Genomic DNA, 13,244 nt, shown 5'->3' on the forward strand with positions numbered 1-13,244 from the left:
AAACATGAAAAAGGAAAATAATTTAAACTAGGCAAAGAGTATTGAAATTGAGTAGTTATGTAAAATAAATGTAATCAGAACCAATCAAAGTGCCTTTTTGGAGGCACTGAATATTGATTAAAGTCTCTTATTCAGTCAGACAGTCCTTCCTGGTGGGGAAGAAAGGGTTAGTTTTGTTGTTACATTTTGAATCGGGAATGATGGTTACTGCTTTAGACAAAACAGACGCAGAAGGAAGAGGAGAGATTGGATAGTAAAGAGAGGAGAAATATGCCTTTTGTTGTTGATCTCATGATATAGGGCAGCTGGTCAGTCATGAATAATGCTTTGGGCTGCCCGATTAGCCATGACAGCTGTTGCTTTGAACCCTAGTTTACCCTTTCAGTCAGGGAAATGAGCTAGTTAATCTGATCAGGTCCCTCTCCTTCACTGGTCCTTCTCAGACAGAGCAGAGTTGGATGGGCCACCTCATCTTGCTGTGCTAGTGTTGTGCAATACAGTTGATTTCAGGATCTGGTGAAAAGCCAAGAGAGAAATACAAGAAGAAGATCGCGGGAGACAGAAAAGAGCACACAAAGGTGGGGATGTCAGAGCAGACTCTCACATGTATCAGGCTGAGGTCCTCTCTGGTGCAGCGGCGATGGTTAGGTATCCCCACTGAAGTATCAGCGTCTGATGGTGCAGCAGTAGTTCTTCCTGCAGTGGTGGAAAACAAATGTTATTCTCTGAGTGCTTGCTCATGTCCATTCCACTGTAGGTGTGCGTGCTTGCCACATGCACCGGTGCCGGAAGTTTTTCCCTTAGTGGTATCCATAGGCAACTGGCTCTGGTGGCCTCTGGAGTGGCGCGTATATGCACCAGTATAAGGGGCATTACCAGCTCCCCCCTCCCTCAGTTCCTTCTTACTGCCAGTAATGGTGCTGGAATGTCTCCATGCCTCGGGTAGCTTTCCTTCTCAACTGTGCCTAGTTGTAAATTCTCTTGTATATAGTTCTTCGAAAGTTCGTGTAGTGTATTAGTTCCCTTAGTGTGTAAGTTAGAAATAGTTAGTTATTTCCCTGCGGGACTTAGCCTCGGGACAGGGCATGCCCCAGCCTTTAGCCTTGTGACTGCTGCAAAAAACCTATGCTAGTCAGTGATCTCCATCAAAGCGGTCTTAAGTGTTTGGGGAAGACCCACGTAAGTGACAAGTGTTGCATTTATAAGAGTTTCAAGCCCCAAACCAAAAAGGAGTGGGACATTTGACTAAGAGTGCTCCTTATGGAATGGGCCCTTGCACCAGCCTCGGAGCCAGCTAGATCAGACTCCGCTCCAAGCACCGCTTGCTCCGACCGGTGCCGATTCCCATCACCGGTAATGACTAAAAAGCAGAGAGAGGCCAGGAGAGGGCATAAAGGGAAGGGGAGAGCCAGAGAAGAGCAAAGACCCTTGTAGGGCAGCTTTTCCCCTCTGTATGGTGGCCAGGCTTCAGCACTTGTTGAGCTGTCGAGACACCTTTGTGACTTGCCCGCCACTCCGGGAAGCAGCAGAGACACTCGGCACCTGGCACTGCTATTCATGCCAGAAGTCTTTCATACCACTAAGAACATATTGTCCCTTTTGGTGCTGCCCACGCCGGCCAGCAAGGTGCCCCATTCAAGGGGTAAACCTGCTCTGGGACCTTTCCAGCAGTTCCCATCAGTGCGGCACTGCTCCCCAATGCAGGGAGTGCCCTGCCAGTAATCACCAGAGCAGCGCCACGAGCTTACCTGTCAGAGTTCCCTGCATCATTCCCCGGACTCTAGACAGCATTTCCCGGGATCTCGGCATCTGTCATAAATATAAAGGGAAGGGTAAACCCCTTTAAAATCCCTCCTGGCCAGAGGAAAACTCCTCTCACCTGTAAAGGGTTAAGAAGCTAACGGTAACCTCGCTGGCACCTGACCAAAACGACCAATGAGGAGACAAGATACTTTCAAAAGCTGGGAGGAGGGAGAGAAACAAAGGGTCTGTGTGTCTGTCTTTATGCTGCCTTTGCCGGGGATAGACCAGGAATGGAGTCTTAGAACTTTTAGTAAGTAATCTAGCTAGGTACATGTTAGATTATGATTTCTTTAAATGGCTGAGAAAAGAATTGTGCTGAATAGAATAACTATTTCTGTCTGTGTATCTTTTTTGTAACTTAAGGTTTTGCCTAGAGGGGTTCTCTATGTTTTGAATCTAATTACCCTGTAAGGTATCTACCATCCTGATTTTACAGGGGGGGATTTCTTATTTCTAATTACTTCTATTTTTATTAAAAGTCTTCTTGTAAGAAAACTGAATGCTTTTTCATTGTTCTCAGATCCAAGGGTTTGGGACTGTGGTCACCTGTGCAAATTGGTGAGGCTTTTTATCCAACATTTCCCAGGAAAGGGGGGGTGCAAGTGTTGGGAGGATTGTTCATTGTTCTTAGGATCCAAGGGTCTGGGTCTGTAGTCACCTAGGCAAATTGGTGAGGCTTTTTACCAAACCTTGTCCAGGAAGTGGGGTGCAAGGTTTTGGGAAATATTTGGGGGGAAAGATGTTTCCAGACAGCTCTTCCCCAGTAACCAGTATTTGTTTGGTGGTGGTAGCGGCCAATCCAAGGACAAAAGGGTGGAATATTTTGTACCTTGGGGAACTTTTTGACCTAAGCTGGTAAAGATAAGCTTAGGAGGTTTTTCATGCAGGTCCCCACATCTGTACCCTAGCGTTCAGAGTGGGGGAGGAACCTTGACAGCATCATTCGCCGGCTGTCTGGCGTAGACTATGGAAGCACCTCACCAGTCCCTGGAGTCCCAGCACCGATCTCTGGAGCATCAGGGTTGATCTCCAAGCTCGTGGCACCACTCCAGAGAGTCCATATGCTGGTCCCTAGAATCATAGACTATCAGGGTTGGAAGGGAACTCAGGAGGTCATCTAGTCCAACCCCCTGCTCAAAGCAGGACCAATCCCCAATCAAATCATCCCAGCCAGGGCTTTGTCAAGCCTGACCTTAAAAATATCTAAGGAAGGAGATTTCACCACCTCCCTAGGTAATGCATTCCAGTGTCTCACCACCCTCCTAGCGAAAAAGTTTTTCCTAATATCCAACCTAAACCTCCCCCACTGCAACTTGAGACCATTACTCCTTGTTCTGTCATCAGCTACCACTGAGAACAGTCTAGATCCATCCTCTTTGGAACCCCCTTTCAGGTAGTTGAAAGCAGCTATCAAATCCCCCCTCATTCTTCTCTTCCGCAGACTAAACAATCCCAGTTCCCTCAGCGTCTCCTCATAAGTCGTGTTCCAGTCCCCTAATCATTTTTGTTGCCCGCTGCTGGACTCTTTCCAATTTTTCCACATCCTTCTTGTAGTGTGGGGCCCAAAACTGGACACAGTACTCCAGATGAGGCCTCACCAATGTCAAATAGAGGGGAACGATCACGTCCCTCGATCTGCTGGCAGTGCCCCTACATATACATCCCAAAATGCCATTGGTCTTCTTGGCAACAAGGGCACACTGTTGACTCATATCCAGCTTCTCATCCACTGTAACCCCTAGGTCCTTTTCTGCAGAACTGCTGCCGAGCCATTCAGTCCCTAGTCTGTAGCGGTGCATGGGATTCTTCCATCCTAAGTGCAGGACTCTGCACTTGTCCTTGTTGAACCTCATCAGATTTCTTTTGGCCCAATCCTCTAATTTGTCTAGGTCCCTCTGTATCCTATTCCTACCCTCCAGCATATCTTCCCTGGAATCTCCTCCTTCCCTTTTTTAAAGATGGGCACTACATTAGCCTTTTTCCAGTCGTCCGGGACTTCCCCCAATCGCCATGAGTTTTCAAAGATAATGGCCAATGGCTCTGCAATCGCATCCGCCAACTCCTTTAGCACTCTCGGATGCAGCGCATCCGGCCCCATGGATTTGTGCTCATCCAGCTTTTCTAAATGGTTCCGAACCACTTCTTTCTCCACAGAGGGCTGGTCACCTCCTCCCAATCCTGTGCTGCCCAGTGCAGCAGTCTGGGAGCTGACCTTGTTCGTGAAGACAGAGGCAAAAAAAGCATTGAGTATATTAGCTTTTTCCACATCCTCTGTCACTAGGTTGCCTCCCTCATTCAGTAAGGGGCCCACACTTTCCTTGACTTTCTTCTTGTTGCTAACATACCTGAAGAAACCCTTCTTGTTTCTCTTAACATCTCTTGCTAGCTGCAACTCCAGGTGTGATTTGGCCTTCCTGATTTCACTCCTGCATCCCCGAGCAATATTTTTATACTCTTCCCTGGTCATTTGTCCAATCTTCCACTTCTCATAAGCTTCTTTTTTGTGTTCAAGATCAGCAAGGATTTCACTGTTAAGCCAAGCTGGTCGCCTGCCATATTTACTATTCTTTCTACACATCGGGATGGTTTGTCCCTGTAACCTCAATAAGGATTCTTTAAAATACAGCCGGCTCTCCTGGACTCCTTTCCCCCTCATGTTGTTCTCCCAGGGGATCCTGCCCATCAGTTCCCTGAGGGAGTCAAAGTCTGCTTTTCTGAAGTCCAGGGTCTGTATTCTTCTGCTCTCCTTTCTTCCCTGTGTCAGGATCCTGAACTCGACCATCTTATGGTCACTGTCTCCCAGGTTCCCATCCACTTTTGCTTCCCCTACTAATTCTTCCCGGTTTGTGAACAGCAGGTCAAGAAGAGCTCTGCCCCTAGTTGGTTCCTCCAGCACTTGCACCAAGAAATTGTCCCCTACACTTTCCAAAAACTTCCTAGATTGTCTGTGCACTGCTGTATTGCTCTCCCAGCAGATATCAGGGTGATTGAAGTCTCCCATGAGAACCAGGGCCCGCGATCTAGTAACTTCCGTGAGTTGCCGGAATCTCATCAACAGTCTCCGATTCGCCGGTATCGATCGTCGCATGCAAGGCATTGATCCTTAAACTGGTAAAGTCTTATGTGTAAATGTTTGTTGAGAGATTACAGAACACATACATTATTTGTTTTGGAAGGAGAAAAATCTGGTTCCCCTTTACCATGTGTTCAAGAATTTGACTTGTTTTTGTTTTTAATGCTCAGAGTATTTTGACCAGAGGGCATGGTGTTTTGATTTAAGCAATTTAAGGGGGTAGTATTTATTCTCTCTCTTGTAATAATCAGATAACTCTCACTCCATGTTCTGATTGCTGCTCTGGAACTTTGGCTGTGCAGTATTATACTATGAACAACTTCATTTCATATTTGTCATTTTCTGGATGTATGTTAACTTATATACATTTGTCCTGTGTTGACAAGATACCTTTCAACCAATCGTCTTAATAAACCTCTTCATGTAACAAGCCTCATATGAACTTTTTCCCCTTGGGATATTTCAGGTCACCTTAAAGGTTTAGCAAGGGGTTCATAACAAGCTTGGAAAAACTCATTGCCTGGTGTTAATGTGAAGAAGTAACTCTATACTGCCTGATGAAATTAATGTAATGTGCATCTTTCAGTTTGGCAAGTGTTCCTGTAGAACTCCCTGTTAGCACTATGTAAGTCATCAAGACAAGTAATTTTTTGAGATGTCCTTTGACCTGGGCACCACAGAAAAGACTATCAACTTTTTTTTACAGCTGCTTTCCAAAATGAATTGGAACTCTATTGCAAGGTCTGGTTCCACCTATATTAATTGGTTTTCAGCACTACCCTTAGTGACATTTCAACTGGTGAATATAACAACTGCCTGGAAGTGATTACCACTCATTGCAGTGAGACAGCAGATTGTTGCTATATTTTACACTATTCCTCAGCAATACAGAAAGTACTGATACCTGTGAATGGGAAGATGTCAGTATTCAGAGTACTTGTGGCACCTTAGTCTCTAAGTCTCTTAGTTTCTTTTTGCAGTGTGACAGGGTCAGGCCAGATGGCTATAGGAGAGTATAGAAGGCAGATATATTAGCCCCAGGCTAAGTAGGTCCCTTTTCCCTGGGTAAGGTAACAGGGAAGGTTCCAGAACAATCAGGAACCTTCTGGAGACAATTAAGACAGGCTGATTAGAACACCTGCACCAATCAAGAAGCTGCTAGAATCAAGTAAGGCAGGCTAATCAGGGCACCTCAGTTTTAAAAAGGAGCTCACTTCAGTTTGTGGTGTGCGTGTGAGGAGCTGGGAGCAAGAGGCACTAGGAGCTGAGAGTGAGAATGCCGACTGTTGGAGGTCTGAGGTGTACAAGCATTACCAGACACCAGGAGGAAGGTCCTATGGTGAGGATAAAGAAGGTGTTGGGAGGAGGCCATGGGGAAGTAGCCCAGGGAGTCGTAGCTGTCGCACAGCTGTTCCAGGAGTCACTCTAGACAGCTGCATTCCACAGGACCCTGGGCTGGAACCCGGAGGAGAGGGCAGGCCCGGGTTCCCCCCAAATCCTGGTCAGACACAGGAGGAGTCGACCTGGACTGTGAATTCAGCAAAACGGCCAAGCTGAAGGCTGCCGTAAAGCTCCAAGGTGAGCAAATCTGCCAATAAGCGCAAGACCCACCAAGGTAGCGCAGGAACTTTGTCACAGCAGATACAGACTAACACGGCTGCTAGTCTGAAAAGTATTCAGAGTGGAGCTCCAAACACCAATTCAGAGTATGTCTTTGCTACGCACATTTGAAATATCCCCACTGTCAAAATCTGAAATGTCTTTTGTGCCTCACCTATTCAATGTACGTTAATTTGCACCACGCTTTATTCATCCCAGTCAATGTGTCTCCATACAGTTTTAACTGAACCTCTGTTCTGCCGGCCCACTCAGTATTGGAGGCAGGCAAGGTATTGAGGCTTACAAAAATCCTGTCTAGCAGTAGTTCTTCCAAAATACTTCTTCCAGAGTATTTTTTAATTTTAGTGTCATATTTGTTTTTGAATCCTGATCTCACTCCTTGTCTTCAGTGACTGTTTTCCTTGAGAAAGGAGTTCAAAATGGAGCTTTCTGCAATAAGTAACTTCATTTTCCAAAGTTCCCAGTTTCCTGAAGGCCCAGAACCACTCCAGGCACATCTAGGGTTGCCAACTTTCTAATTCCAGAAAACTGAACACCGCTGCCCCCAAGCCTCACCCCTTCCCGAGGCCCTGCCCCCTGCTCACTCCATCCCCACTCCCTCCGTTAGGACCACTCATTATCACAGCTGCAATGGGTCCATCAAAGGCCCACTCCTGAATCCCAAATACAAATTCATAGAGCATAACCACAGAAATGCACACCTGTCCAGATACCTATATAAATAAATCTGTAGAAACTGACTCCCACACCTACATTCATACACACACGTGTATTCATAAAAAGAACAGGAGTACTTGTGGCACCTTAGAGACGAACAAAGTACTCCTGTTCTTTTTGCGGATACAGACTAACACGGCTGCTACTCTGAAACATGTATTCATGTGTACACATCTAGCATGCACTAACACATATACTTCCACATTATTTATTGCTACAATTGTTATTTAGTGCCTAGAGACCCCAACTAAGATCAGGGCTCCAGGGTGGTAGGTGCTGGACATACACATAAAAAGAGAGAGTCTGCAACAAAGAGTTTTTAATGTAGCTAGACAAAGGTGGGGAGAAATGTATGATACATTGGCTCTTCTGCAATTACTAGTCAACAACATTCACTTTTTAAGAAATAATACATTTCTTTTAGAGTTCCCTTCCCTTTTAAACTTGTTATGAAATGAATACACACATATTTTGTCATTTTTTTTGTGCACAAGCCAGCAAAAGAAATAAAAGTCAAAGAGTTAGGCTGCAAATTTTATTCACACAGGTATACACCCATGCGGCAATACACACACCACCCTACACAAAGACACACAGTCTTAACACACGCATAATGCACGCATGCACACAGTTGCCTGCACAGAGACACTTTTTCATGTACTTTTCTAGGGGCTGCCTAAATCACCCAGCCAGGAAGGGAGAAGGGTGAGCTGGAGGGGAAAAGATGGTGTGTCTGTGTGTGGGAGAGAGGATGGGGAGGGAAAGAGGCCAAGGAGAAGAGCAGAGTGGGGGTGAGAGGGGGCAGTGAAGGGGAGAGGAGGGAGTGTGGGTGGGGTATGTGGGGTGTATTGAGATGCAGGGGGAGGCAGAAGGCTACAGGTACATGAGGATGTGGGGGGCACGGGTGTATAGGGACATAATGGGAGTGCAGCAGTGTATAGAGGTGAATGGGAGGTGGGGGTGAGGGACATGGGGGGTGGCGGCTCTGGGAGGTGGAGAGGATGGGTGGGGGTAATGGGTACAGGGCTGGGATGGGTAGGCATGGGGGGCAGGATGGGATGGGGAAGGGATGCAGTGAGGGACATGGGGCTGCTGGGGGTTGGGACAGGGAGGGATGCAGGGACGGAGGTGCGGGGGGGTTGGGACGGGGAGGGACGCAGGGACGGAGGGGTGGGGGTGGGAGGTGTGGGATGGGGAGGGATGCAGGGATGGGGGTGCAGGGGGTGGGATGGGGAGGAATGCAGTGAGGGACATGGGGGTGCGGGGGGATGGGACAGGGAGGAATGCAGGGACAGGGGTGCGGGGGGGTTGGGATGGGGAGGGATGTAGGGATGGGGGAAGGTGTGGGATGGCATGGGATGCAGTGGTGGGGGGATGAGGGTGCGGGGGAGGGATGCAGTGGGGGTGCAGCCCCATTCCCAGAACTCTGTGACAGGGATACATACCTCTAACTCCTGGGTGCCAGCAATGGAGCGACAGACTGCAGTTCGCTGCAGGGCATGCACTGCAGCTCGAGGAGAAGAGGGCCAGGCAGCACTGGGAGAGGCGTGTGCCACGTGACCCCTCAACAGCCGCCTGCTGAGCGCTCACGAGTCGCACTAGTTCCTCCCCTGCCCTGACCCAGCCAATGGGAGCTGCATCTGTGTGTGGGGGGGGTGGGCAGCACACGGACCCCCTCTTGGCAGCCCCTAAGGCTAGAAGCCAGACATGCCAGCTGCTTCCTGACCAAGGAGCTGTGCAGCGGCTAGCAGAGAGTCTGCCAGCTCCACTGCGCATCACGGCCCAGTCAACACCCGCCAGGATCCCTTTTTGACCGGGTGTTCCAGTCCAAAACCAGACACTTGGTCACCCTAGGCACATCAGCAGCAGTGCTGAGTGAGAGCAGTGCCATGACTGGATCAAGGTCCCAGAGGTGCCTTCCCCACGACAAGTTCCCATCATTGCCATTGCCTCCACAAGCTTCCCAGGGCGTAGTTTGGACGCCACAAAACTCTATCCTCATGGTATCTGAACTCTATCAAATAGTTGGAGCAAGGGTACGGGATGTCAAGATATCTGATTTCTCACTACCTTACTGAGAAATTAGGCAAGTAGCTTTGTATCAGTGCCTCAGTTTTTCAATCTATACAACAGTTGTTGTACTTACCCACCTTCATAAAACCACATTGAAATCTTCAGATGTATGGTAGTATGTGACGGCACAGTCTTGTTTGTTGTTGTTCACTGGTAGTGTAAGGATTCAAAAGGAATTTTCCAGTTAAAGCAAACTGTTGAGATAGATTTGGCTCTTTAAAAAGAATGGCACGAGCTCTGGTTTTGAAATAACAAAATGAATACATGTGAGCCTTTCTGCATATTTATAGTAACCATGTATCAGACAGTTGCAAAAATCAGTCCTTGATATTTGCAGGTAAAGAAACAGCATAGTGGTTCAGCCAAAAGCTAGAAAGGAAACAAAAGGCTGTTGTTCCATTTTGCTTATGCAGTCATATTACCATTTGAATAGATTTTTTTTTTTTTACTCTCAGCTAATTTTTATGCAAGTGATATAATATTTTTTAGAAAGTAAAAAGGAAACTGTAGCCCAGGAAATTCAATTCTGTCAGCTTGTTTACTTATTCAAAAGCAATATGAAGCTTTTTCTTGCAAGAGGAGTACAGAGGGAGCTGCTGGCATAAGAATGGTCATAGTGGGTCAGACCAAAGGTCCATTAAGTATCCTGTCCTCTGACAGTGGCCAATGCCAGGTGCCCCAGAGGGAATGAACAGACAGGTTATCATTAAGTGATCCATGCCCTGTCACCCAATCCCAGCTTCTGGCAAACAGAGGCTAGGGACACCATTCCTGCCCATCCTGGCTAATAGCCATTGATGGACCTATCCTTCATGAATCTCTCTAGCTCCCTTTTGAACCCTGTTATAGTATTGGCCTTCACAACACCCTCTGGCAAGGAGTTTCAGAGGTTGACACTGCGTTGCGTGAAAAAATACTTTCTTGTGTTTGTTTTAAACCTGCTACCTATTAATTTCATTTGGTGGCCCCTTGTTCTTGTATTATGAGAAGGCATTGGTTTAATTTTGCTAACCAAAAAAGGAGTTTCTCTAAATCAAACAGTTCAGCTTGTGTGTTTACATATTTGAACTTTTAAATTATATGGATTAAATAAATATCCGCCTACCAAGGCATCAGCCATGGGCTGCATCATTTGTTCTCATAATACAAGAATAAAGGGACATTAAATGAAATTGAAAGGCAATATATTTTAAAACTGGTAAAGGAAAATATATTTTGACACAAGGCACAATTAATCCTAAACTCACTGCCACATAATGTCATTGAGTTCAGGATCCTAGTAAGATTCACAAAAGGAGTTAAGTATTTAAATAAACAGTAAGAACATCTACATTTATATAGTAAAAAATAAAAAGGCATGTAAATCCTCAAGCTAGATCTAGGGAAGAACTTCTCCCATGGGGGTAATGCATGCCACAAAGAGTTCCATGCATGGGGGGTAGCAGGTCAGCCTGATAGCCAGTTGGCCTAGTGCAGTGGTTCTCAAACTTTTGTACTGGTGACCCCTTTCACACAACAAACCTCTGAGTGTGACCCCCCCCCCACTTAGAAATTTTTTAATATTTAACACTGTTATAAACGCTGGAGGTGAAGTGGGGTTTGGGGTGGAGCCTGACAGCTGCAACCCCATTTAATAACCTTGTGACCTCTTAAGGAGTCACGACCCCCAGTTTGAGAGTCCCTGGCCTAGTGGTCAGGCAGTGGCTCCACAGTTCTTTCTGGTCTGGGCATTCTAGACAGGGCTCTGGCTGATTCGTGTGTGGCAGACCTCAATTTCTTCTGAGTATTTCTTCTATTCCCCTTAGGGTTCTGTCGCAATAGAGGTAAGCAGAGTAAGGTAGGTTTCAGAGTAGCAGCTGTGTTAGTCTGTATCTGCAAAAAGAAAAGGAGTACTTATGGCACCTTAGAGACGAACAAATTTTTTTGAGCATAAGCTTTCGTGAGCTACAGCTCATTTCATCAGATGCATTCAGTGGAAAATACAGTAGGGAGATTTATATACACAGAGAACATGAAACAATGGGTGTTACATACACACTGTAACAAGAGTGATCAGGAAAGGTGAGCTATTACCAGCAGGAGAGTGGGGGGCGGGGGGTGGGGTAAGCCTTTTGTAGTGATAATCAAGGTGGGCCATTTCCAGCAGTTGACAAGAACGTCTGAGGAACAGCGGAGGTGGTGGGGGGAGGAATAAACATGGGGAAATAGTTTTACTTTGTGTAATGACCCATCCACTCCCAGTCTTTATTCAAGCCTAAGTCAATTGTATCCAGTTTGCAAATTAATTCCAATTCAGCAGTCTCTCGTTGGAGTCTGTTTTTGAAGTTTTTTTGTTGAAGAATTGCCACTTTTAGGTCTGTAATCGAGTGACCAAAGAGATTGAAGTGTTCTCCGACTGGTTATTTCCCCATGTTTATTCCTCCACAACCACCTCCACTGTTCCTCAGAGGTTCTTGTCAACTGCTGGAAATGGCCCACCTTGATTATCACTACAAAAGGTTTTTTCCCCCCACTCGCCTGCTGGTAATAACTCACCTTACCTGATCACTCTCATCACAGTGTGTATGGTAATACCCATTGTTGCATGTTCTCTGTGTATATAAATCTCCCCACTGTATTTTCCACTGAATGCATCCGATGAAGTGAGCTGTAGCTCACAAAAGCTTATGCTCAAAAAAATTTGTTCGTCTCTAAGGTGCCACAAGTCCTCCTTTTCTTTTTGCAGAGTAAGGAAGTAAGCTCTACTGGGTCCCGCCCAACCTAGGGCCATATAGGGGCATTACAGTGTTTGGACCACTTGCTGGTCCACCCCAAGTTATACTCTCCCCCTCCCCCCCCCCGGTCACTTCCTACCAGGCTGTGGCTCCTCTGGGGCATTGTCATGGGCTCAGGAGTATCAGTTTAGTCTGTCAGTGGGACAAGACAGTCTACTCAGTTTACAACTCCCAAAGAAGAGGGAGCTGAATCTGGATCATCACGTCCAAAGTAGCTTTGGGAATGCTGCAGCCAGTCCTTTCACAGCTCCAGGCTCCTTTCACAGCTTCACAGTCTCACTTCCTGGTGCTGTTACCCACTCAATTTAGAGCACCAGGGTCCTTTTAATTATCCTTCCCTCCTCCCTAGCCCAGTACTGTTCTATGCTGTGCTCTGGTTTAGTATGCAATCTGCAAACTCCATCACAGAGGTTCACCTTGTAAATTGAGGTGGTGCATTTACAAACATTGTTCAAGTATGTCACTAGCCAACTGAGAAGGAGAGATACTAACAAATAGAGCAGAAAGCCTGAAGAGATGTGGAATTCGCTTTCTGAACATAGTTTTCAAGAACCTCAGGTTTATGAGTGATTTTTTCATAATGTCCAGTGGATTACAGTAGAATCTGAGTTACGAAGACCAGAGTTAAGAACTGATCAGTCGACCACACACCTCATTTGGAACCAGAAATACACAATCAGGCAGCAGCAGAGAGGAGGTGGGGGGAAGCAAAGACAGTACAGTACTGTGTTAAACTTAAACTACTAAAAAAAAGGGAAAGCAGCATTTTTCTTCTGCATAGTAAAGTTTCAAAGCTGTATTAAGTCAGTGTTCAGTTGTAAACTTTTGAATGAACAACCATAACGTTTTGTTCAGAGTTACGAACAACTGCCTTCCCGAGTTGTTCAGTTATTCGTAACTCTGAGGTTCTACTGTAAAGTAAAAATATAAAGGGTAGGTTTTTATTATCTAGAGGTAAATAAAAAATGACGCCTGACTCCAGTAATAGGTTATAGTTGATATTGAGTCCACTGAGGAAACTTGTTTTATTCGTAGACACAATACTGTTGTGTCTTTCATTAGTCACTTTGTTAAGAAGTATGTGCAGAGTGAACGTATGAATATTTGACCAAAGGAGAAAACCACTGATTATAGGACCAACCTTATTTCACAGGAGGGCCACAGAAATCTAAGCACAACCTTAT

At 46.1% G+C, this 13,244-nt stretch overlaps 1 protein-coding gene across 3 annotated transcripts in view; it reads left to right on the top strand.

The window, feature by feature from the left end:
- ESYT2 (extended synaptotagmin 2) overlaps positions 1-13,244 on the top strand; it is a 141,655-nt gene that overhangs the window by 81,971 nt on the left and 46,440 nt on the right. The window lies entirely within an intron of this gene.

This window comes from Natator depressus, chromosome 2, assembly GCF_965152275.1.
Source record: "Natator depressus isolate rNatDep1 chromosome 2, rNatDep2.hap1, whole genome shotgun sequence".
Taxonomy (NCBI): domain Eukaryota; kingdom Metazoa; phylum Chordata; order Testudines; family Cheloniidae; genus Natator; species Natator depressus.